This window comes from Heterocephalus glaber, unplaced genomic scaffold, assembly GCF_053883595.1.
Source record: "Heterocephalus glaber isolate CG9 unplaced genomic scaffold, H.glaber_assembly_v1.0 deba00001586, whole genome shotgun sequence".
Taxonomy (NCBI): Eukaryota; Metazoa; Chordata; class Mammalia; order Rodentia; family Bathyergidae; genus Heterocephalus; species Heterocephalus glaber.
In genome coordinates, this window is record NW_028258364.1 from 19104644 (window position 1) to 19127689 (window position 23046).

Consider the following 23046-nt stretch of genomic DNA (forward strand, 5'->3'; position numbering starts at 1 on the left):
AAGCTATGTGACTCCTGCAAACGTGGGACAGGTAGTTAGTGTCAGAAACAGCACAACAACACAGACCTGCCTGGTTCCGATGCCTTATTAAATCATTCCCGTAAGTACTTGGAACCTCTTCGAGACATCCTCTCAAATCCCTTGCTTCAGTACTAGCTAAAGGTTGGTTTTCATTACACACCAAGCCCTCTTCACTTCCTCCCAAGCTTTGGGGAATACAACAGAGAAGTCGAATTTTTCTTCTGGATTCTCCCATGGGAACTCATATTGTAATTCACTTCTGTCTTGTTACCAACTTTAACCACTTTAAACTCACGGAAATCTGCTAAGAAGATGTTAGCACAGATTTCCCCACAAGCTGGGAAATAGCAGGCCCCTTTGACACGTTTAAGGAGTCATCAGACAACATTCTGTGAGCCGACACCCTTCCTGGCACTCAGAGAGAACAAGTACAGAGTCTCCTTAACAGTTCAAGATGGCACCGAGGAAGGGAGCCAGAGACCAGGGAGAGCAGATTTGGGCCCTTTTTTTTTAATTGAACTTTTCATTTTGAAACAATTATAAATTTTCATGGAATTGTAAGAAACAATACAGAGAGAGTCCATTAATCAGCTTTCCTCAATGGCAATTTTTTTTAAGTATTACTAAGAATTCAACCCAGGACCTTCACACTAAGCTACATTCCCAGCCCTTTACATATTCATTTTATTTTTTATTGAGACAGGATCTGGCTAAATTGCCTAGGCTGGGATTGAACTTGCAATCCTCATGCCTCAGCCTCCCAGAGTGCTGCGTCACAGGCATGCACCACCACACCTGGCAATACCCAATGGTAACTTCTTACAAAATTATACCACAATCTCACAAACAGGATATTGACAACGATATTGTCAAGATATAGAACAGCTCTGTCACTACTAGGTTCTCTAATAGCAGTCTTTTGTAACTACATCTGATTCCCTCCCATCTTTGCCCCCTCCTTAACCTATGACAACCACTAGCATGTCCTCCATGTCTATAATTTAATCAGTACAGAATGTAATACAGCTGGGTGCAGAGATGCACAGCTGTAAACTAGGCTAGCCTCGAATTAGGAATGTAGCCTCAGCTCACCTCAAACTCTAGGGATCCTCCTGCATCAATGTCCCTAGTGCTGGGATTACAGGCATGCACCACCACACCCAGTTTGAACTGTTTGCTTTTTCCTATTGGGTTTCAAGAGTTCCTATGTGATGTGGATGCCAATCCCTTAGGATACAGGCTTGTAACTATTTTCTCCTCAGGGCTTTCTTTTCATCCTTTTAAGGATACCTTTTGCAAAACAAAGGTTTTAGTTCTGAAGTCCAATTTATCAAATTTTTCTTTCAAGGAATTTGTGTTTAGTGTCACATTAAGAACTTTGCTAAGCCCAAGATCCTGAAGATTTTTTTTGTTTTTTTTTCTTTCCTAAAAGTGATTTACTTTTATATTTTACATCTGAGTCTGTGGCCCATTTCAAGTTGATTTTTATGTAAAATGAAAGTCAAACATAACTTTTCCCCACAAAGGTCTAACTGCTCTAGCATTATTTGTTGAAAGGCTACTTTCTTCCATAAAATGCTTTAATATCTTTGTCAAAAAACAGCTGGGAAAGCCAGGTGTGGTGGTGCACACCTGTAATCCCAGCACTCTGAGGGTGGAGAAGGGAGAACTCCAAGTTTTCACCTAGCCTGGGCCACTTAGGGATTTAGGAAGACTGTCTCAAAATAAAAAATAAAAAAGGGATGGTAATTTAGTTCCATGTGAAGGCCCTGGGTTCAATTCACAGCATTGCAAAAATAAAGTAGGAATAATCTTGTCTACATCTACAAAACAGTTTTCTGGGTTTTGATAGGAATATTGTTATATTTATACATATAAATTTTGTTAACATTATCATCTTTATTATGATGAGTCTTGCAGTCCATGAACATAGTACACCTCTCTATTTAAGTCTGCTTTTATTTCTTTCATCAACATTGGGCAGTTTTCAGCATACTAGTCCTATGCATGTTTGGTGAAATTTACATTTATGTATTTTTTTTCAGCAACTGCAAATGGAATTGTAATTTTTTTTTTTTCAGTACCAGGAATCAAACTCAGGACTTTGCACTTGCCAGGCAGGTATGGCACCACTAAACTACATCCCCATCCCTGGAATTATAATTTTAATTCCAGTATTTATGTGTTCATTGCTGGTATACAGATGTATGTAGTTTTTTGTTTTGGGGGGTTTTTTGGTACAGGGGATCAAACTCAGGACCTTGCACTTGTAAGGCAGGCGGTGGAACCACTGAGCTAAATCCCCGGCCCTGTAGTATGTTTATTCTGTAAACTTGCTAAACCCATTTCTTAGTTCTAAAAAAAAAATTTTTTTTTTTTGAGTACTGGGAATGGAACTCAGGACCTTGCACTTGCCAGGCAAGTGTGGCACTGCTAAGCTTCACCTCCAACCCCTACAATTTTTTTTTGTAGATTCCTTGGGATTTTTTTTTTTTGAGACAGGATCTCATTTTGTGTCTAGGCTGCACTTGAACTCACTGTGTAGCCCAGGTGGCTTTGAGCTCTTAGGAATCTTCCCACCATCAGCCTCTCTCTAGTGCTGGGATTATAGGCATGCACCACCACACCCAGCATCTTGGAATTTCCTACCAAAAAAATCATATTAACTGCAAATAGAGACAGTTTTATTCCTTCCTTTATATCTATATACCTTTTATATCCTTTTCTTGCCTTATTATGTGGCTAGACCTTCCAGCACTATACACTAATTGAATATGAGTGGTGACAATAGATATCCTTGTCTAGTTCCCAAATCTTAGGAAATGTTATGGGCTGTATTATGTCCCTCCAAAATTCAAGTCTTAAGCTCTGAGCTGGGGATGTAGCTCAGTGATAAAGCATTTGCCTCTTGTGCATGAGGCCTTGGGTTTGATCCCCATCACTATACACACAAAAGAAGTCCTTAACCTACAACACCTCATAAGGGGACTATATTTGGAGATAGGGCCTTTACAGAGGCAATTAAGATGAGGTCACTAGGACTGGGTCCCTATCCAATATAGATGGCATCCTCAAAAGAAGAGATGGGAACAAACAGGCACGCGTAGGGGAGGCTATAAGAAGACATGGGGACAAGATGACCAGATGACCAAGAAGAGAAGCCTCAGAAGAAATCCACCATGTTGATGACACCTTGATTCTGGATTATCAGGCTTCAGAGTTGTGACAAAATTTCCATTGCTTAAGGCACTGAGTCTGTGATAATTTATTATGGCAACTCTAGCAAACTAAAGGGTTAAAGTATGCAAGGGTTTTTTTTAACCATTAAGCATAATGTTGGCTATAGGTTTTTTGTAGATTCTCTTTAACAAATTAAGGAAATTTTCCTCTATTCCTATTTTTCTAAAAAGAATTTTTTTTAACATAAACATTACTGGGTAGCTACTTCTAAAAGTGGTTTGTCAAATAAACATTACTGGATCTTGTGGTCCTCATGTCTCCTTCTGGATCTGATTTCTGGGTTCTTCTCATCTCAAACAAAGAACTGGATGAGACAAGCGAAAAATGGTAGTAAAGTTTATTTGAGAAAGTAAAAAGGAAGAGTGAGAGAGAAACTAGCTCCACAGAGTGAGCTTGGACTAAGTAAAAGAGGCAAAAGCAAAATATAAGTACACCCTGGAGGACACAGGGCAGGCTATTGTGAAGAAAGCCATGATAGGGAGCTCTTCTTGGTGTCTGTGTCCATTTATGCTGTCCAAATCTCAAGGAAACCCACAAGAACTTCTTCATGCAGGTCCCAAGAGGCGGTGCTGAGATCCTGTGCCTCAGGCTGACACTGAGTCTAGGCCAATCTATTGAAAACCTGCTCAAATTCTTACAAGAAGTCCATGTGCAGGGCTTTGGATACTGTCCTGCACATGTGTTCTTGGATCTTGTAATTAACAGGTCATGCCTACTTCCCCAGCTAGCTTTGCCATCCCCTTAATCTCCTATCTCATTAATGAACGTTTAAATGTTTTTGTTTTTTTGAGACAGGGTCTCACTATGTAGTTGAGGCTGGGCTCCAAATCATGGCAATCTTCCTGCCTCAGCCTCTCAAGTGCTGGAATTACAGGCATGCATCCCTACACCCAGTTTAAAATGTTTTAAATACTCTTTTCCCATCAATAAGGTTATGTAATTTTTCTTCTTTAACATATTAATGTCCAATTATACTTACATTTTATCAATTTTGAAATATCAAAACAGCCTTGCGTTTCTGGAATGTACTCCACCTGGTGATAGTATGCAATTCTTTTTATAAATTGAATTTATTATATATATAATATATAATATATATATAAATTGAATTGAATTTATAAAGTGAATTCTATTCACTTATATCTGTTAAAGAACGTTGTATCTGTATTCATGAAGTGGTCCTGCCACCTGCCTCACAAGCACAAGATCCCAAGTTTGATCCCCGGTACAAAAAAAAGGGGAGAGAGAGAGAAATATAGCTCTTTCTTTTAAATTTTTAGTTTTATTAGTGTATGTTTGCAGTACGTTATGATTACAATCATATTCTTTTTACTTTTCTTTTCCCCTTGCCCTCCATCAGGGTCAGTGGGCTGAAGGGAGGCCCAGTCAGTCAAAGTTCCCAAAGAAAAGAACATGTGTGGAGCAGACATCACAAAAAAGCAGGAACCAAACTTTATTTTTCAGCACTTATGGTAGTTTTTTATCAGCTTATTAAGACATATTAAGACAAAAAATTCTAGGCAAGCTTGCAGGCTGTGTGATGCATGCATAGTTGTCTATGCTGATTCATTATTATATAATGAAGCCCCATCGTGCACCTGCACTAAAGGACAGGATTGTGTCCTCAGGTGCCCTCAGATGCCCTGAGACGCCCAGACTTTGACACATCTCACAGTGGCCCCCTACACCTTCCCATCTTCCTCCCTCCACCGCTTGGTCCCCACTTGCAAATGATCTATCTCTTATGAAGGATATAATTTTATAACTTTCCTTTTTGAATTTTTTGATCTGAGTTGGTATAATATTAGCTTCACAAAACTAAGTGTGAAGTGTTTCCTCTTCCATTTTCTGAAAAAAAAACTGCATAGAATTGGTGTTAATTCTTTAAATGTTTGATAGAACTCTCCAATGCAACAATCCAGGCTTGGAGATTTCTTCCTTGGCAATTTGTAAATTATAATTCAGTGGCCTTAAGGTGCAGGGATATTCAAGTCATCTGGGAGAATTATGATAGTTGTGGGGTTTTTTGGTTTTTGTTTTGTTTTGTTTTTGGTACCGGGAATCAAACTCAGGACCTTGTGCTTGCCAGGCAGGCACGGTGGATAGCTGTGTTTTTTGAGGCATGGTTCATTTCATCTAGGTTGTCAATTTGGGTTTTTTTGGTACCAGGGATCGAACTCAGGACCTTGAGCTTGTGAAGCAGTCAGCAGCACCACTGAGCTAAATCCCCATCCCATAGATTGTCAAATTTATGTGTAGAGGTGTAGAGTTGTACCCAGAATTCTTATATATTTATGTATTTATTTATTTGTCCTGGAGATTAAACCTAGGCCCTCTCCACTGAGCTACATCCCCAACGCTTTTTATTTTTTGAAATAGAGTATCGCTAAGTTGCAAACTTGCCCAGGCTGGGCTGAAACTCTTGATCCTCCTGCCTCAGCCTCCCAGAGTGCTAGGATTACAGGGATGTGCCACCTAACATGGCTAAATTTTTTTTTAATTTTGTGAGACAGGGTCTTGCCATGTAGGTCAGCCTAGCCTTGAACTCACTATGCAGTCCTGGCTGGCCTCAAATTCACAGCAATCCTCCTGCCTCAGCCTTCCAAGTGCTAGGATTACAGGTGTGTGCCACCATGCCCAGCTGTAACTTATTTATTTCTAAATATGCTAGCCTATTTATTTTTTCTGCCAGAGTAGAAAATAATGTTACTCTTTTCCTTATAGCAAAAATAAAAGATGGTACCAAAACAAAACAAAACAAAACAAAAAACATACCTATCATATATAAATAAAATAATACTGGGAAAAAATACATCTAACCCCAAACTATCAACATTCTAGTGAAGACATTTCAGGTGTCCATCTTTCCAATTTTAGTATATGTGCTACCAAAGTGAGCATTCAGTGTCTAGCTGTCTGTTCACACACAGGCACACAATCACGTATGCCTGCATGCAAGTACACAAATACATTTTAAAATATGTACATTTATGAGCTAGGTACACCTATAATCCCAGCACTTGGAAAGCTGAGGCACAAGTACTGGAGTGAGTTTGAGGCCAGTGGGATGGGGGGTGGGAGTGGAGAAGGAAGGAAGGAAGGAAGGAAGGAAGGAAGGAGTTTGGGAAAGTATGGAAAATCCCTGAGAAACACAGAAGGCAGTAAGCAGAGACTAGTGAGTGACTCTGGTATGAGTTCAGAAGACCAGAATGCTGACAGGAATGTGGACAGTAAAAGCTGTATTCATGAGGCTTCAGATGAGATCAAGGACTACACTGAGAATTGGACTTTATGTCATTCATGTTACATTCTTCCAAAGAACTTGTCTACATTCCATCTGTGTCCTAAGACTGTAAGGCTGAATTTAAAGGCACTGGACTAATTAATCTTGCAGAGAAAGTTTCAAGGCAGCACAACATTCAGACTGTGCCATGGGTATTGCTGGCTGCTTTTAGCCAGATTTACAGTGAGAATCAGGAGCAAAAAGCAAAGCAGAAAGATTTGAAGAAGTTGTAGTTTGGCCAGAAAAGAAGTGTGTGTAAAGTTGCAGCCAAGGAAGGTGTGGCTGAAGTAATTAGCGCCATTAAAAATAAGCCAAGTAATTTGTACTGGGAAAATGGGAAAGATGCCTTAAGCACATCCCAAGAATTGGCCAGACAGAGGGTGTAAAAGTATAAGGTTTGAAAGATTTTTGCTTTGAGAAAAGAGCCCCAGGATGTTGTTTACCCAAAGCCACCTAGGGGTTTGTCTCCCAAAGTTCAGCCATCCAGGTACTCAAGAGGCCCTGCAGCTAAGATCCAAGAGGGCCTGGCTACTGCTCACACTGGTGGCAGATTTTGGTGCCATCCATGTGATCCTAGTTTTACAGGAATACAGAATCCAGGAGTTGTGGGGTCATGGAGACTTCCACCAAGATTTCAAAGGAAGGCCTGGGAGGACAGACACTGTCTGACAGGATTGCAGTTCCTGCTGTGAGACCCTAAGAGGGCAAGGCCAAAGCTGCAGTGGAGACCCCAGGAAGTCAGAAATACCAGGACATGGGATGTCTGCCAAAGAAAGCCACGGGCATAAGTGGAGCCAGCCCAAGAGAGTGGCTATGTAGGCTACAACCAGCAAGGCCATTCGATAGGGCTGCCCAGGCCCTTTGGAGCTTATATGTCACCACCATGTGCCCCTGTGTTGGATGTGGAGCTATATAACCTAGTGTTTGACCCGTTAGTTTCAGTCTTATTTTGATCCAATTTCTTTCTATTCTCCTAATCTTCCCTTTTAGGTTGGGGATGTTTGCCTTGTGCATCTTGGAAGTATGTAACTTGTTTTTCAGTTTTGGAGGGGATCATAGCTAAGTGCTTCCTTGAATCTCACAAGAGGCTTTAGACTGAGGCTTTTTTTTTAAGCCAAACATTTATTGGTACATTTTAGATATACATAATGATAACATTTATCAGGGAATTTGTACCTGTACATGGTATATCTTGCTTCTTTTTTCCCATTCCCTCCCCTCCCTTCAACCCTTCTTTTCCTCCTTATTTACAAAAGCTTTGTTTCCATTTTTTCCTTCTATTCTTTTTTTTTTCCTTGTCCCTTCTTTCCTTTCCCCCTCCCCCCTTCCTTGTTCTAGACTAGGGTTTTTGAGCAAGGCTGGAACTGTTGAGACTTTGGGGAAGGAATTAGTGCAATTTTAGATGTGTCCAGGATATTTACATCATGCTAGGTAGAGTTATGATCTCGTTATTGTCTCTCTTAGAAAATTAAATACCAGTTTAAGGAGATGTGTTTAGGTGTCAGGTTGACAAGGATGGAACTGTGACAGTTAATCAGGTGTGGAGGTATGTGGTACTGGGGCTTAAACTCAGGGTGGGTATTCACTCTGAGCTACATTCCTAGGCCTCTTTTTTTTTTTTTTTTTGGAGTTTTTGACACAGGGTCTTACTATCCAGTCCACCCTTGAACTCTGTGTATAGGCTGGGCTTGGGCTCAAACTCTGCCCGACCCCCTTTTTGAGACAAAGTCTTCCTAAACCTCTAAATTGTCCAGACAGGGCTTGAATTTGAAATCCTCCTAGTGCTGGATTACGGGTGGGTATGTGCCACCATGCCCAGTGACAATCAACCTTGATTATCAACTTGATTGCTTGAGAGATGCCTAGGGGATTTGTAAAGCACATTTCCGGATATGTCAGTGTAGGTCATAAGGGAGCAACCCTGGGGACATATGTGGCCATGTGTCTGACCATATCTGGCCCTTCCTCTGGCTCTTTCATTGCTCTCTGTTCCCAGGTGCCACAAGGTGAGCAGTTTTTCTGCCACACCCTTCTCCCGTGCTGTTTCAGTTTTAGAGCCAGCTGACTGTGGACTAAAACCTCTGGAACCATGAGCCAAAAAAGACATACCTTTCTTCACTTACACTGTTACGTCAGGCATTTTGTCCCAGCAACAGAAAAGCAAGTAACAGAGTAGGCATAAACAACACTGAGGTGAACACAGTTGTGCATTTACCTTAGCATCTTTCTGTGATGAAGGCCTTAGTTTGTTTGTTGAGTCAGTTTCCTGCCTCAGCCTCCTGACTGCTAGGATTATAGGCCTGCACCACCACACCCAGCTAACGCTTTAGATTTAGTAAGGATTCCTGGTATTTTCATTCAAATTTCTGGATATAACCACATTCCACAAAAATATGTTACTCTATCATCACCTTGCACACACTGATACTATCTATTGTTTTCTCCCCTCTGCTAATATGCAAAAAAATCAGGATTTTTTTAGTAGTAGTTGGTGTTTTGTTTGATTTGGTTTGGTTCTGGTTGAGACAGGGTCTCACTTTGTAGTTCAGGCTGGCCCTGAACTATGTAGGCCAGGCGGTCCTCGAACTCAAGGTGATCCTCCTGGCCCTGCCTCCCAAGTGCTGGCATTACAGGCATGCACCACCATGCTCAGAGGTAGTGGTTGTTATTATCTTGTTTTTGACTACTGGTGAAGTTAATGTGTTCATAGAGTTTGGTTTGTTTTTGTCTCTTTTTGGTTCTTTGTTTGATTGAGACAGTCTCACTATGTAGCCCAGGCTGGCCTCAAACTCCCAGTGATCCTTCTGCCTCAACCTCACAAGTGCTGGGACTGTAGGTGTGCACTGCCATGGCTAGCTTTGTTTTGTCTTTTGTATTTCTTTGAGAGCTTCCTAAAAGAACTAGGTTTTATATAATTGTATTAAGCACTCTGGAAGACTGATTTAGGTACCTAGAAATTAAGATTAGTCTTTAATAGCTTTCCCAAGTAACATGGTATTATTGAGACAGAAAAATAAAATGGCCGACAGACAGGTGGGACAGTCCAGGATAATGTTGGCCGTGAGCAGTTTTTTCAGCCCAAGCAAATTCCTCCTTGGCAGACCCTGCCCTGAACTGATGCCCACTCCAAGTATAGGTCTCCCTTATCTATTCCTCTTTGGCAGACCCTGCCCTGAACTGATGTATATTCCAAATATGTGTCTCACTTATCTAGCCAACCTTACCCTGAACTAACGTTTTCTAACCTGAGTTTGAACTTGATATAGACCAATCAGTAATACTATCATATGTAACCAATCAACTCCTTGCTCTGCTTCTGTACTTAGTTCCTGCTTGCAAACCCTACATGAACTGCAGAAGGACTAAAGACAGTTGCCTGGTTCTTTGAGGAACTACCCCGAGCAGGCCCATTGATATAATAAAGTTTGCTTTCTGCCTCCAAGTCCTGGGTGCCTTTCAGTGTTTCCTGTTTGCTGTTACAGTATGAGTATGTTTCCTAATCTCTCCTGAAAACTATTCTTTTCATTTTATTTTGTGTTTTGAGACAGGGTCTCGCTATGTAGTTCAGGGAGGCCTTGAACTCACAGTGATCCTCCTGCCTCATCCTCCCAGGTGCTGCGACTATAGGCATGTGCCACCACGCCCAGCTTGAAAATTATTATTTCCTTGATGTAAAACCATAAAATTATTTGAGGATGGATGGGTGATAATGATTACATGACAATGTGAAAACACTTAACAGCACTGAACTATACACTTAAAATGTGTTAAAATGGTAAATTTTATACTAAGTTTACTTCACCATAATTTTTTAGAAAACTCAATAGGAAAAGAAAAAATAGATGTATATGTCAATATACATATAGGTACAGATATGTCGGGATACACTACATATATATGGAAACTTACTTCATTAATTTATTTTTAATAAAAAAGAAGGGCCTGGAATGTAGCTCAGTGATGCCACACCTGCCTGGCAAGCGCAAGGTCCTGAGTTCGATTCTGAAAACCAGAAAAAAAAAAAGAAAAGAAAATCTTGGTTAATGCCAACAACTAGGCAAAGAAAGCAGTTCTTTGGTAAGCACCCCCAGGATCACTTTGCCTCCTGAGCGCTCAAATCCAGGGCCCCTCTGCGAAGCGGTCTCCTTTGCAAATGATTATGTAGATTGTGAAGTTGTGCGGGGTTCAAGGTTGAAGGGAATGTGCATTTGTTGTTCTTTCCTAAAATGTATCTGCTTTCTCTCTGCAGCTGAAAGCTGGCAAGTTCCAGTGCTGGGAAAACTTGAGTCTGATTAGCCTTGGCAGAGCAGAATAAGCGGTCTTTCTTCCTCATTCACTGAAAAGGAAGGATCTGCTGGACAGATGCCAGGATCAACGAGAGACTCGCCACTGGCACTCACGTGCCTCCTGCCAAGATTTCTTGTCCCTTTGATGGCAAATCTGTCCTGCTATGTGAACAATCCCGCCATCTGCACGGAGTAGGAGAAGGGTTTATCTTGGCTCACAGTTGTGGAGGGTTCAGTGCATGGCTGGCTGGCTCCATTGCTTCTCGACCTAGGGTGAGGTAGAATATCATGGTGGGGACAACCATGTGGTAGAGCAAAGCTGCTCACCTCTTGATGACATAAAAAGAAGTCCAGAGGGGCTCTTCTCTGCCAGCCTCACTGTCGGATTTTTCCTGAAGCTAGAAGGATGGCTGCTGGTCCTCCACAAGATTCTCAGCTTCTCTGCTCAGCCTTTGTTCTAGATGAAGAAAGTCCAGTTACAATTGTCCAACCTGTCCAAAGTCGAAGAGCTGATAAGAGGCACAGACTAGATTCTAACTCAGGTGCCCGCACCGCTGTCTGCCACTTGCTCCACCTGGAAGACTTGTTGGATGCACTTGCTTTCCTTGGGATGTTAGCCAGTGATCTTGTTTACATAGAACAACTCTGACAAGACCTGCAGCTGCTGCACTCCGCTGCACTCGGCTGCATCCACTGCTGTGTTCCCCTGGTGTGCTTCTCCGTGGAGGCCTCTGGAGTCGCCAGCATCTGCACAGCTGGCCTGCCTTTCCCTCACAGAGTCCAGACTCTGGGATAGAGCACTGCTTGCTACCTACCTCTTCTTCGTTAAAATCACTCTCTTCAGTCTCCCAGTGGATTTCAATTCTCAACTCAGACCCTTCCTGGGTTTCAGGGACCTACTTCCCTCCTCCTTCTCCTCCTCATGCCGCTATATTCCAGTGTCAGGACACCAAATCTCGGAGAGGCTCCCTCTCTGCTGTTCACCACTCCACCATCTTCCAGGAAGTCTCCATTAATTTATGATGAAAGAATTGACTAACAATCTACTCTCCTTTAATTTAAAAAAAAGATAAAGACAATGCAGCTAATACTCTACTTCATGTTCACTACTCTAAGCAACATGAGTTTCTTTAAAGATTGTGTCTATCCAGGGCTGGGGATTTAGCTCAATGGTTTCGCTGCCTGCTGTGCAAGCACAAGAACCTGAATTCAATCCCCGGTACAAAGAAAAAAAAAGATTATGTCTATCTTTTATTTTGAGATTCATTAAATAGTATATCACATAACAAATACATCAAGTAACAAGTCAAGCGTACATTAGAGAAACCTTCACCCTAAAGACTTTGTCTGCCACAAATTTACTTCAGTGAAAAAAAGTATAAATTCACTTACATATCAAACTGTGTTTGAGACAATAAAATAATCTACCAAGTCTCCTGAGATGACTGGGCTTAGAGATCCTCTTCCTATTACTTGATTTTTTTTTTCTCTTTTTTTGTAATCTCACCCGGTAGTTTGCCCATGTTTCACCATTCAGTGTCGTTTTCATAAACATCTGCTAATATTTCCCCAGTTCCTATGAACCCCTGTATGGCTTGGGAGCACAGGTCCTGCACGTGGACTTCTCATGAGGACTCCAGTGGGTTTCCCATGGGATGGCCTAGACCTGAGGACCGGGTGACACAAGGACAGTGCACAGAATCACTGTCCGTGAAGCCAGGACCATCCAGTGGCCTTGAAGACCATGTCACAGTCTGGGAGGTCCACAAAGGGAGCCAAGAAAAGACTTGGCCCAATCTTTGGGGTCCAGAAGCCCAGTTTACCTGTGCCCCCTCTGCTCTCTTCATTCACATGCAGGGCTTTTCCCCCAGTGCTGGCATCAAGAAGAAAAGATGCCCACAGGTATGGAGAAGAAAGTCCCTGAGGGAGTCTCCCCTCTTCTGTTTGTCTGGCACTCACAGTCTTCAGCTAAGTGGACATTGGGAAGAAACCAACATCGGACTCCGTTCTGACCACATTCCCTGACGGCCCATTCTCCAGCTGTTACCGGGTTTTGGGGGTGATGGAGGCTCCTCCTGGAGGTGGTTTCTAGGTTCTTTCTGTCCTGAGCAAAGACTTGGTCAAGACAAACACAAATGGCAGCAAAGTTTTATTAAAGCAGGGAAGGAATCAGGCTCTGCAGAGCGAGTTGGGGCCAAGTAAAAGTAGGAAAAGAAGTACCCGCTACAGCGTGAGGGGGCCACCACGCAGGAGCAACACAGTGGCAAAAGCTCAGTGTGCACTGTCCTTGTTACATGGCCCACTCCTCAGGCTGAGGTCAGGTCCAGGGAAACCTGCTGAGTCCTTGTGAGAAGTCCACATGCAGGGCTTTGGGAACTATTCTGCGCATGTGTCCTGGGATCTTGTCACCTTTCCCAGACAGTTTTAGCCACGGCCTACCTTCCTGTCTCAATACTATCCAAACTGATCTACAAATGCAACACAACTTCTATCAAAATCTCACCTGGTTTTTTGGAGAATCTGACAAGTTGATTAAAAACATAAATTCAAGGGACCAATCCTAACCAAAAAAATTGTGATGGCATATGCCTGTAATCCTAACACTTGGGAGGCTGAGGCAGGTGGATTGCCAAGAGTTCAAGGCCAGCCTGAGCAGACCATCTCAAAAAGAACAAACAGCCTGGGATTTAGCTCAGTGGTGCCACCACCTGCTTTGCCTGACTTTGATCGCAGGTACTATTGAAATAGGTAAGTTAATTAGATATCTTGTAGTCAGTTAGATAGGGCCAACCCAGGAGGAGCCAACATGGAGGACAGTGAAGACACACTCACTGAAGGCCAGAATTGTAAAAGAAAGGGCCAGGGATTTAGCTCAGTGGTTCTGCAGCCTGACGTGCAAGCGCAAGGACCCAAATTCAATCCCCGGTCGGTATGGGGGGCGGGGATTGTAAAAGAAGAGAAACTACCACACCCATGCAGGATGAATAACAGTGATTGATATTCTAAATAGGTATCAATCACCTGGGTGGGGGGCCAAGGTCTTAACCCAGCCTCTCCAGGAAATATCCCTGACCCAACCTTACTGAAAATCCTGGTACACTTGCTACGTGACTTGCTCCCCCATTGGACCCCCATTTAATCAATATTACCAGGGTGACTGTACTTGTAATCTTATTGGTTAGCCATGGTTTTGTCCCACCTCAGGCCCACCTTGTAAATTTCCATTGGGTCTTATAGTTTTGTCCCACTTTGTACCTGCCTCACCACATGGCTTTGCCGTATAAAACATCTTTGAAAAGTGGGGTGAGCGGGCAACCCACTTTCTGGTCCCTGTCTTTCTTAGAGAGAAGCTTTCTTTCTCTCAATAAATTTTTCCTACTCCTTGTCAGGTAAAAGGGCCGAAAACCAAGACCAGACCAGGCCACAACAGGCCTTTATTAGGGGAACAGATCTGCCAGGCTGTCTCTGAACAAAGGAGAAACAAAAAGCAATATGGCCAGGACAGCAAGTGCCTTTTAGAGGAGCAGGGGTGGGGCTTGTAGGAGCTGAGGCAAGGTTGAGTGAGGTAGTGGCTAGGGAATGGAGGAGCGGGTGACATCACTAGATGGTAGGAGGTGAGCGAGTATTAGGTTACTCTCTAGGCGGGAACAGGGGCATGCTGGGAAGAAGGGTTTGTTCTTTGGTGGGGGCAACCATCTTGGAGTGATGTCACACAGGGGAGGGGACAAGGCATTACAGGAAGAGGGCAGCTACTATACATACTAGCTGCTGAGGTAGTGGGAGACCTATCACTCCTAACCTCCACTGTTCCTAGAATTCATTCTTTGATTTTAGAGAACACGATCTCACATTTCAGATATCTAGTAAGTTTAGGAGTTACATCTCTTCCCCCTACATCAGTACCAAAAAAGAAAAAAGAACAAACAAACAAAATTGTAAAAAAGAACAAAGGTGGCACACACCTGTAATTCCAGCCATTTAGGAGGCTGAGGGAGGAGGATCACAAGCTAAGCCCAGCCTGGGCCTTTAGGGAGACCCTGTCTCAAAATAAACATTTTGACAGAGAATTTGCCAGGCATGCCCAAGACCTGGGTTCAATCTTCGGTACGAGAGAGAGACACACACACACACACATTTTCAAGTTTCAAAATTCACCACAACGCTACAAATAATCTCATATAGTACGGATACAAGAGTAGACATACAAATGAATGAAATTAAATGGATCATCCAGAAATAAACCCATCAAAGGGCAAAATTAGAACCACTTAGCCTAAAAATCTTTATAGGCTTTTTTCTATGTTTTTGGCTGGAGGGGTTGTTGGGGGGTTGTTTGGTTTTTGCTGTGGTAGGTATTAAACAAAATGCTTCATTCATACAAAAGATGCTCTCCACCACCTATATTCGGATTTTCAGTTCCACAATTGCAACATTTCATTCCATAAAACAGAAGAAGAGGTGCAATGGCCCAAGTAGAAAAGACTGGTTTTACAGACAGGGATAGGCTGGCGGGCATGGTGGTGCATACTTGTAATCCCAGCACTTGGTATGCTGAGGCAAGATTGCCATGAAGTTGCAGCCAGCCAGGGATACCTAGTACAAGGCCAGCCTGGACTACAGACTCATCTGAAAAAATAAAAACCAGCCACATGGTGGTCCACACCTGTAATCTCAGCACTTGGGAGGCTGAGGCTGGAGGATCTCTGAGTTCTAGGCCAGCCTGGGCTATATAGTGAGATCCTGTCTTAAAAAACCAAAATAATAATAATAATGATAGTGAAAAAATAAAAAACAAAAGGCAGAGAAAGACTGAAGAAAGTAGAAACAAAAGAGCAAATAAATAGATTGGTTATTTCAAAGTTACTTTCCTTCTAAGGTGGGGACAGGGAGACAGAAAAACAGTAAAACAATTAGCTAACATCAAGTTATTTCAGATTACTTTTTTTTTTGGTACCGGGGATTGAACTTGGCTCCTTGAGCTTGAGCAGCAGGCAGTGAAACCACTGAGCTAAATCTCTGGCCCTCAGATTACTTTTTTGCATAAGGATTAAAGTCAGGGAACTTCATTATTATGCCAAATGAAATAGGCTTGTTGAGCAGTTTGGCTTTTTCTCTAATTCTGATTAGAGAAGAAGATTAAAGAGTTTGTTTTGAACACGACAACTTGGAACTTTAGTAGCAGTGACTCCATTTTTATTCTTATTCTGGTCTGTGAGGTCTTAGTTCAAAACAATGGCTAAAATTTTTATTTACATTGTTTTTCCTCCAGTGGTACCAAAGCAATTCAACAGGGCTGAACAGTCTTTTTAACAAATGGTTCTGGGGTAACTGAATATTCACATGCCAAACAATGAACATAGACCTATTCCTTACACCAAAAATTAACTTGAAGTTAGATCATAAATCCAAATGTAAGTGCTGCTCTTAGAAGAAAATATAGGAGTAAATCTTTCTAACCTCAAGTTAGGCAAGGTTTCTTAGATACATCAAAAGCACATGTGACCAAAAAATAATGTATTTGACTTCATCAAAAAATTTTTTTTTTTTTTTTTGGTACTGGGATCAAACTGGGGACCCTGTGCTTGCAAGCCAGGAGACAGCACCACTGAAGTAAATCCCTGGCCCATGGCTTCATCAAAATTTAAAAGACAACCCATGGCCTGAGGAGTTAGCCCAGTGGTTTCACCACCTGCTGCGCAAGTGCAAGGACCCAAGTTTGATCCTCCCGTAGCAAAAAAAAAAATCTACTTTAAAAGGCAACCCACAGAAGGAGGGAAAATATCAGTAAATCCTATATCTGATAAGAATCCTCTATCTAGGATATAAATGTAAGACCGCTGTCCTTACCAAAGGCTCCGAGGAGCTAACTATAGTGAAGCACACCCAGGGATCCCAGGATCCCAGCGGTGCCTCCAGAATGTAAGACCAAGGGCCTTACCAGATGCTCCAAGGAGCTGGTGCCTCCAGAATGTAAGGCCAAGGGCCTTACCAGATGCTCCAAGGAGCTGAGTGGAGCACACCCGGGGATCCCAGTGGTGCCTCCAGAATGTAAGACCAAAGGCCTTACCAAATGCTCCAAGGAGCTGACTGCAGCGAAGAACACCCGGGAAGGAACACACTGGACAAGTTGGAAAGTGAAACAGACCTTAGTCTGGCCAGACGGCACTCCCAAAGCAAAGTAGCTTAGAGAGGCGTAGTCCAGAGTCCAGGCTCTTTTTATAGGGGCTTGCAGGGGAGTTAACAGGTGAAATTTACAGAAGAAGGAACAAAGGTTTAGTGGTTTTACATTTGTATGTTAATTAGCCTGACATGTACTGTTAGTCAGCAGATGCTTTGTAGATTGTTCTATAGATAGTGGTGTCCGAACAAAGGGTTGGATAATTATGACTGATAGGGATCTTATCTAGTGTCCCCCCCAGGAACTAAGAAGCATCTTTATCTATTTACTCACATTCAATCACAGTTGGGGCTAGGGGAGTTTTATGATTACAGAGTTATGCAGTCTTACATTTATAAAAGAACTTTTCAACTTTATATAATAGAAATGAGAAATTATCTAACTTTTGGGGTTGGGCCAGGAATGTGGATCAAACCTAGGGCCTTGAGCATGCTAGGCAAGCAGCTCTACCACTAAACTACATCCCAGCCTTTGTTCTTTTTTTGTGGCTATCCTCCTGCCTCAACTTCCTGAGTGCTGGGATTACAGACATACACCACCACACCCTCCCTGCTCAGTCTTTTCTTGTTTTTTGTTTTTCTTGGTACCAGGGATCAAACCAGAGGCAGGCACAGTGACACGGAGCTAAATCCTGTGGAATTGAAGCAGTCTGGTTTGATTCTAAACAAGCTTGGTTTCCAGGAAAGCCAGAAAATTTAATTCCTAATCCTTATGATCATTATTTATAGTATAAATCTCTAGGTCTTAGTTTTCTTACTTATAAGTGAGACCTAAGGGCAGCCTAGGGGTGTGGCTCTGAGGCAGAGCACTTGCCTAGCATGCATGAGGTCCTAGGTCCCATTATTATAGCTAAACTAGGTAGAAATTAATCTACAGTCAGGGAGGGACTGGGCTCTCAAGGAAGTCAGTGAAAAACACAGATATCATGGCCAGGGATTTAGCTCAGTGGTTTCGCTGCCTGCTGAGCAAGCACAAGGACCCGAGTTTGATCCCCAGTACCAAAAAAAAAAAAAAAAAAAAGAAAAACACAGATATCAGAATTATGGCTGAAGGTACATTTGAAGAAGGCAAGGACTCAAGATAAAGTCACAATGGCCAGACTTGCATACCTTCCTAAGGGATAACCACAATTATAATTAGTATCCCTCTCATTAAATCCAAATATGCATCAGACAGGAGGGTGGGTGACCAGAATACCTGGGCCCATCTTTTCCCCAAAATGTTCCTGTTTTAGGAGATAAGCCATGGTTAATAGATAAGCCAAGGTTAATGATGCTAGCCTATGCCCTTGCTAAGTGCCCTGCTTCCCTACTGGATCAATATTAGCTAAGCAGCTGTACTTATAATCTTATTGGCTGATTACAGTTTGACTCATGACTTTGCTGTAAATTACCACTGACAAAGGATCTCAGTGGCAACCCACTCCAGACCCCTGCTATCTCTCAGGAGCTACTCCTATTCCCCAGTAAACCTTTCCTACTCTTAACCTCCTTTGTCCTTTGGAATTCATTCTTCTATTTCAAGAGACAAAAACTTGGCACATCTGACATCTAGCAAGTGGGGAGTTATATTCCTCTATATCACCATCCCCAGCACCAAAAACAAGACACACAAACAAAAAAAGATTGAGATGAGCCAATCCAAAAGAATTTTATTCCATCATAGGAAGAAGTGTTGTTTTCTTTTCCCCTAAGGGGACAAGCAGACAAAATCTGATGTGATTTCAATCTATTTAAATGGTTCTCAGGACCTGATAAGCCTTTATCAAATCATTAGATGTAAAACAACAAGTCAGGTTGGCGCGCAGGCCTATAGTCCCAGCACGAGAGAGGCTAAGGCAGGAGGATGGCCGTGAATTCAAGGCCAGCCTGGGCTACAAAGTGAGTTCAAAGCCAACCTGAACTACATAGTGAGACCTTGTCTCAAAAGAAAAAAAAAAACCCAAGTACAGATACATAACCAAGTGAGTTTAGAGAGGTGGATGTTGATTACCTACCATTCACCCTAGAAGAGTAAGCTAACTCTCCAGTTCTGGTAACTTCTTGGTTTAAACCTGTACATAGGTGACTAATAAAGAAAATAGAGAAAAATGAAAATAGGAAAGTGTACCCATTAAAAAAATAAAAGTCCAACCTTTCAAGATAATCACTATTAATGTTGGGGAGGATTTTCTTCCAATAATTTTATATGTAGTTTTTTTTCCCCCTTTAACACTGAACTACAAGTATTTCCCTATATCATCTCATAGTTTTGTGTTTTGGTTTGCTTTCTTGGTTTGCTTTTGTTTTGTTTTTGCAGTGCTGGGATGGAATCCAGGGCCTGAAGCACGCTAGGCAAGGACTCTACCACATAGGTGTTCTTTTTCTTTTACCTATTTTTTTGAGACAGGGGTCCCTGAACTCATGGCATGCTCAAGAAACCCCCCTGTTACCACGTGGTGGACCCACAAGATAGATCCCAAATTCTTGCTTAGGGCAAGCAAAGAACTGCTCAATGTACACTCAATGGTGAGAGAAAAGCATCTACATTTATTAAAGGTCACCAACAGAGAAATGGTGCAGGAATGCCAAAAAGGCACACGTCCACCATGCAGATAAATCAGGCTCTTGGGCTCAAGTATGGGAAAGGAAAAGAGAGCGAGAGCAACACTACATCTGCTTTGGCCTGGGGTTATACGCAAAGCCCCCAAGGGGGCATCTGAGCCCAGCTGGGTGGAGGGCAGGGAATTCCTCAGTCCCAACACCCTCTGACTGCTTCTATCTCAGCCTCCAGAGTAGCTCGGACTGCCCCTGGGCTAGGCATGTGGGCCCCTGTGGCTGAAATAAAGAACTTAGCCCACCCTTTTGTAGAATAGGTTAGTAATATTATAGGCAGCTAAATTAGATAGAAATTAATATACAGTTCAAGAGGGACTGGGCTTTCAAGGAAGTCAGCAGAAAAATAGACATCAGAATTGTGGCTGGAGGTGCATCTGAAGACCAAACCTCAAGTTAAAGACCCAATGGCCAGGCCTCCATGCCTACGTAAGGGACAAGCAGTAACTTGGGATCTTACTGTAACTAGCACCACCTGGTCCAGAAGTCTAGATGGGCATCAGTGGCCCAGATGGGCATCTGGACCCATCCCTTCCCCAAAATGCCTTTGTTCTTTTGTATCATCCCCTCCCTAGGTGGCAAAAGCTGGCTGGGGAAGTAGGCACGACCTATTCATTACAAGACCTCAGAGCACAGGCACAGAACAGTGCTCATGCATGCGGACTTCTTGGGTGACCTTGAACAGGTTTTCAATAGAATGACGAAGTCCTGACATCAGCCTGAGGTGTGGGATTCCAGCACTGCCTCAGGACCCATATGTAGAAGCTCTCGGGTTTCCTCAAGATTTGGACAGCATAAAAGACAGAGATGCCAAGAAGAATGTGCTACCCTGGCTTTCTTTAGAGTAGCCCACTCTGCTTTCTCTAGGGTGTCTTTTTACAGCTTTTACTTGGCCCAACCTTGCTCTCCAGAGCGTTTCTCCCTTACTCTCCACTTTTAATTTCTTAAATAAACTTGGCCTCTGCTTTTTGTTCATTTGTTCAATTCTTTGTTCGAGAAGAAAAACCGGAAATCTAACTCCAGAGGAAGAGGGGAGCAATCTAGAACCTGGTGATGTTTAGTTGGCAAGCCACTTTTTAAAAAATAGCTACCCCACTACAGGTACATTATGGCTGTTGTGGTTTCTATCTAGATGTCCCCTCAAAAGCTGCAGACACTCATAGGTGGGACTTAGGTTAGGTTTTTGGATCGGGAGTGTGATACTCATCAGTGGATTCCTGAGTTTACAGCTAAATGTGACATTGGGAGGTGAAGCCTGGTCTGAGAAGGTAGGTTACTGGGGGCATGGCCTTGATAGGCATCTCCCCCACCCTTGATATCTCGGTCTCTCTCTGCTTCCTGCCTGCCAAGCCCTGAGCAATTCTCTCCTGCCCTGCTGCCCTGCCTTGGAGCCAACCAACTATGGACCTTCACAAGGACTGAAACCTTCACAAACTGAGGCAAAATAACCCTTTTCCCCTTTAAATTGTGGGTGTCGGGTACTGGGTCTCAGCGATAAGAAAAGTAAGACACAGCTCAAGCAGACTCAAACAGATGCTAACCAACAAAACAAAACCTAACGGTCCTGTGCCAGTTAACAACAGGGATGGATTCTAAGAGTAGTTAGGCAATTTCTTCCTCCTGTGATCATCACATGTCAGGACAGCAGAGTCTTCTACACACCTATGCTATATGGTGTAGCCTTTTGCTTCTAATCTATAAACCTATACAGCATGTTACTCTACCATATTGAAGGCAATAAAAGAGAAGTGTTGTGTACCTAAACATATAAAGGCACAGTAAAAAATACAGGTGGGGCTGGTGGTGTAGCTCAGTGATAGAGTGCTAGCAAGCAAGAGGCCCTGGACTACATAGTGCTGGGAGCAATGCTACATAATTCTAGGGAAAAATCATTTGGTTAGCCTAGTTCTCTTGCCTACAGCCCAGCTACAGAATAACTCCAGTTTGGCCTCCGGTCACTACTGAGACTTCAGTGATCCAGTGATGCTGTGATTCTCCAGGACAAGAAACATCCTGGGCGCTGAAAACATCCTGGGAGAACAAACATCTGCTCAGTTCCTCCTTGTTCTTGGCCTGTTAACATCTTGTTTACCCAGGATGTACTGAACTCTCTGCAAGCCTTTTGTTACACCTTGTTTATCCCAATGTGAACTATTGAACTCTATATTTCATTTGTTACATTTGTTTCTCCCGACGTACTGAATAAAAGGTGCAGTAAGCCGGGGGCTTTCATCTTTGCTGCCCAGAGCAGCACTGATCAGACCCAAAGCTCAGCTTCTTCTCAGTCTCATTTTTCTACCTTTCCTGTAATTCGCCGTGTGCTGCCATGGCTCGAAGGAGACCAGGACTCACTGCAGAGGTTCTGGTAACGTCCCCTTCCCCTGTTCCCTACAACAAAGCAACACCCTGTCTCAAAAAACAAAACAAAACGGGCTGGGATTTAGCTCAGCGGCACCGTGCCTGCCTTGCAAGTGCAGGGTCGTGAGTTCGATCCCTGGTAACAAAAAGAGTAACAAAACAAAAATATTGCTAAATTGCCTAGATTGGGCTTGAATTTGACATTCTTTTGCTTCTGCCTCGAAGAGTGCCTGGAATCCCTTTTAAATACTGTAATGAGTTTGTTTTTGTTGTTATTTTTATGGCTGGAGATCAAACCCAGGGCCTTGTTATATTTTTAAGCAGTACCTTTCATTTTCCCCTGACATTTTATTATGAATATGAATATCCAAGCATATGAAAAGGAAAGAGTTGTAAGTGAACCCATGTACCCATCATCTAGATTATAAATCAACATTCTGCTATATCTGCAGAACACTTTTTTATGGGCTACATCATCACCCTTTGACCTGATGACATGTCCTACAGAGGACAGTGACACTAGGAGGTGCCTGGCTCCCATAGCTGTCCCTGGCTGTGCCAGCTGATTCATCCACACCTCCTGGGCGTCAGATATTTAACTCAGGTCTGAACAATATTTTGAATATCCTTAGTGATGAAAAGCTTACAGGTCCACACACAGAAGAATCAGTAAAATCGCGGGAAAACCACAGAACACATTTCTAACTCATGTCATTCAGAGAGGAAGAGTCTGGGGTTTCCAGGCCCTTTCACTCCATTTGCATCCCAGGTTAGTCACCACTTTCCGGGCCAAACTACCGGAGGTATTTCCTCCACCCACTTTCCAGTCCCCTCAACCTAGCTCAGGTTTAGAATATCGCTTATCTCAACTGGGCTTTCTCCCGCCTTTTCCTGGACCAAAGGCACCAGAGGAGGCCCAATTCAAACACCGACCTACCCACATCGCTGAAGTGCTCACCAAAGGGCTCACTGCTACCAGCCAAATCAAGAAGTCCAGTCTGATCTCTGCCTTTCCAAATGCAACTCATCTCCGAAACCGTGTTCCTACTCTTTAGCTTCCATCTTACATAACTGTGGAATGTTTTT

At 42.8% G+C, this 23046-nt stretch overlaps 1 long non-coding RNA gene across 2 annotated transcripts in view; it reads right to left on the minus strand.

Moving 5' to 3' along the window:
* The window catches only part of LOC110343970 (uncharacterized), a 78735-nt gene extending 55718 nt beyond the window's left edge, over nucleotides 1-23017 (minus strand). For both annotated transcript variants that reach the window (XR_015443926.1, XR_015443925.1), the window contains exon 1: nucleotides 10454-23017. This is a non-coding gene — a long non-coding RNA (uncharacterized LOC110343970). The remainder of the gene's footprint in view (nucleotides 1-10453) is intronic.
* Nucleotides 23018-23046: the final 29 nt, after the last annotated feature.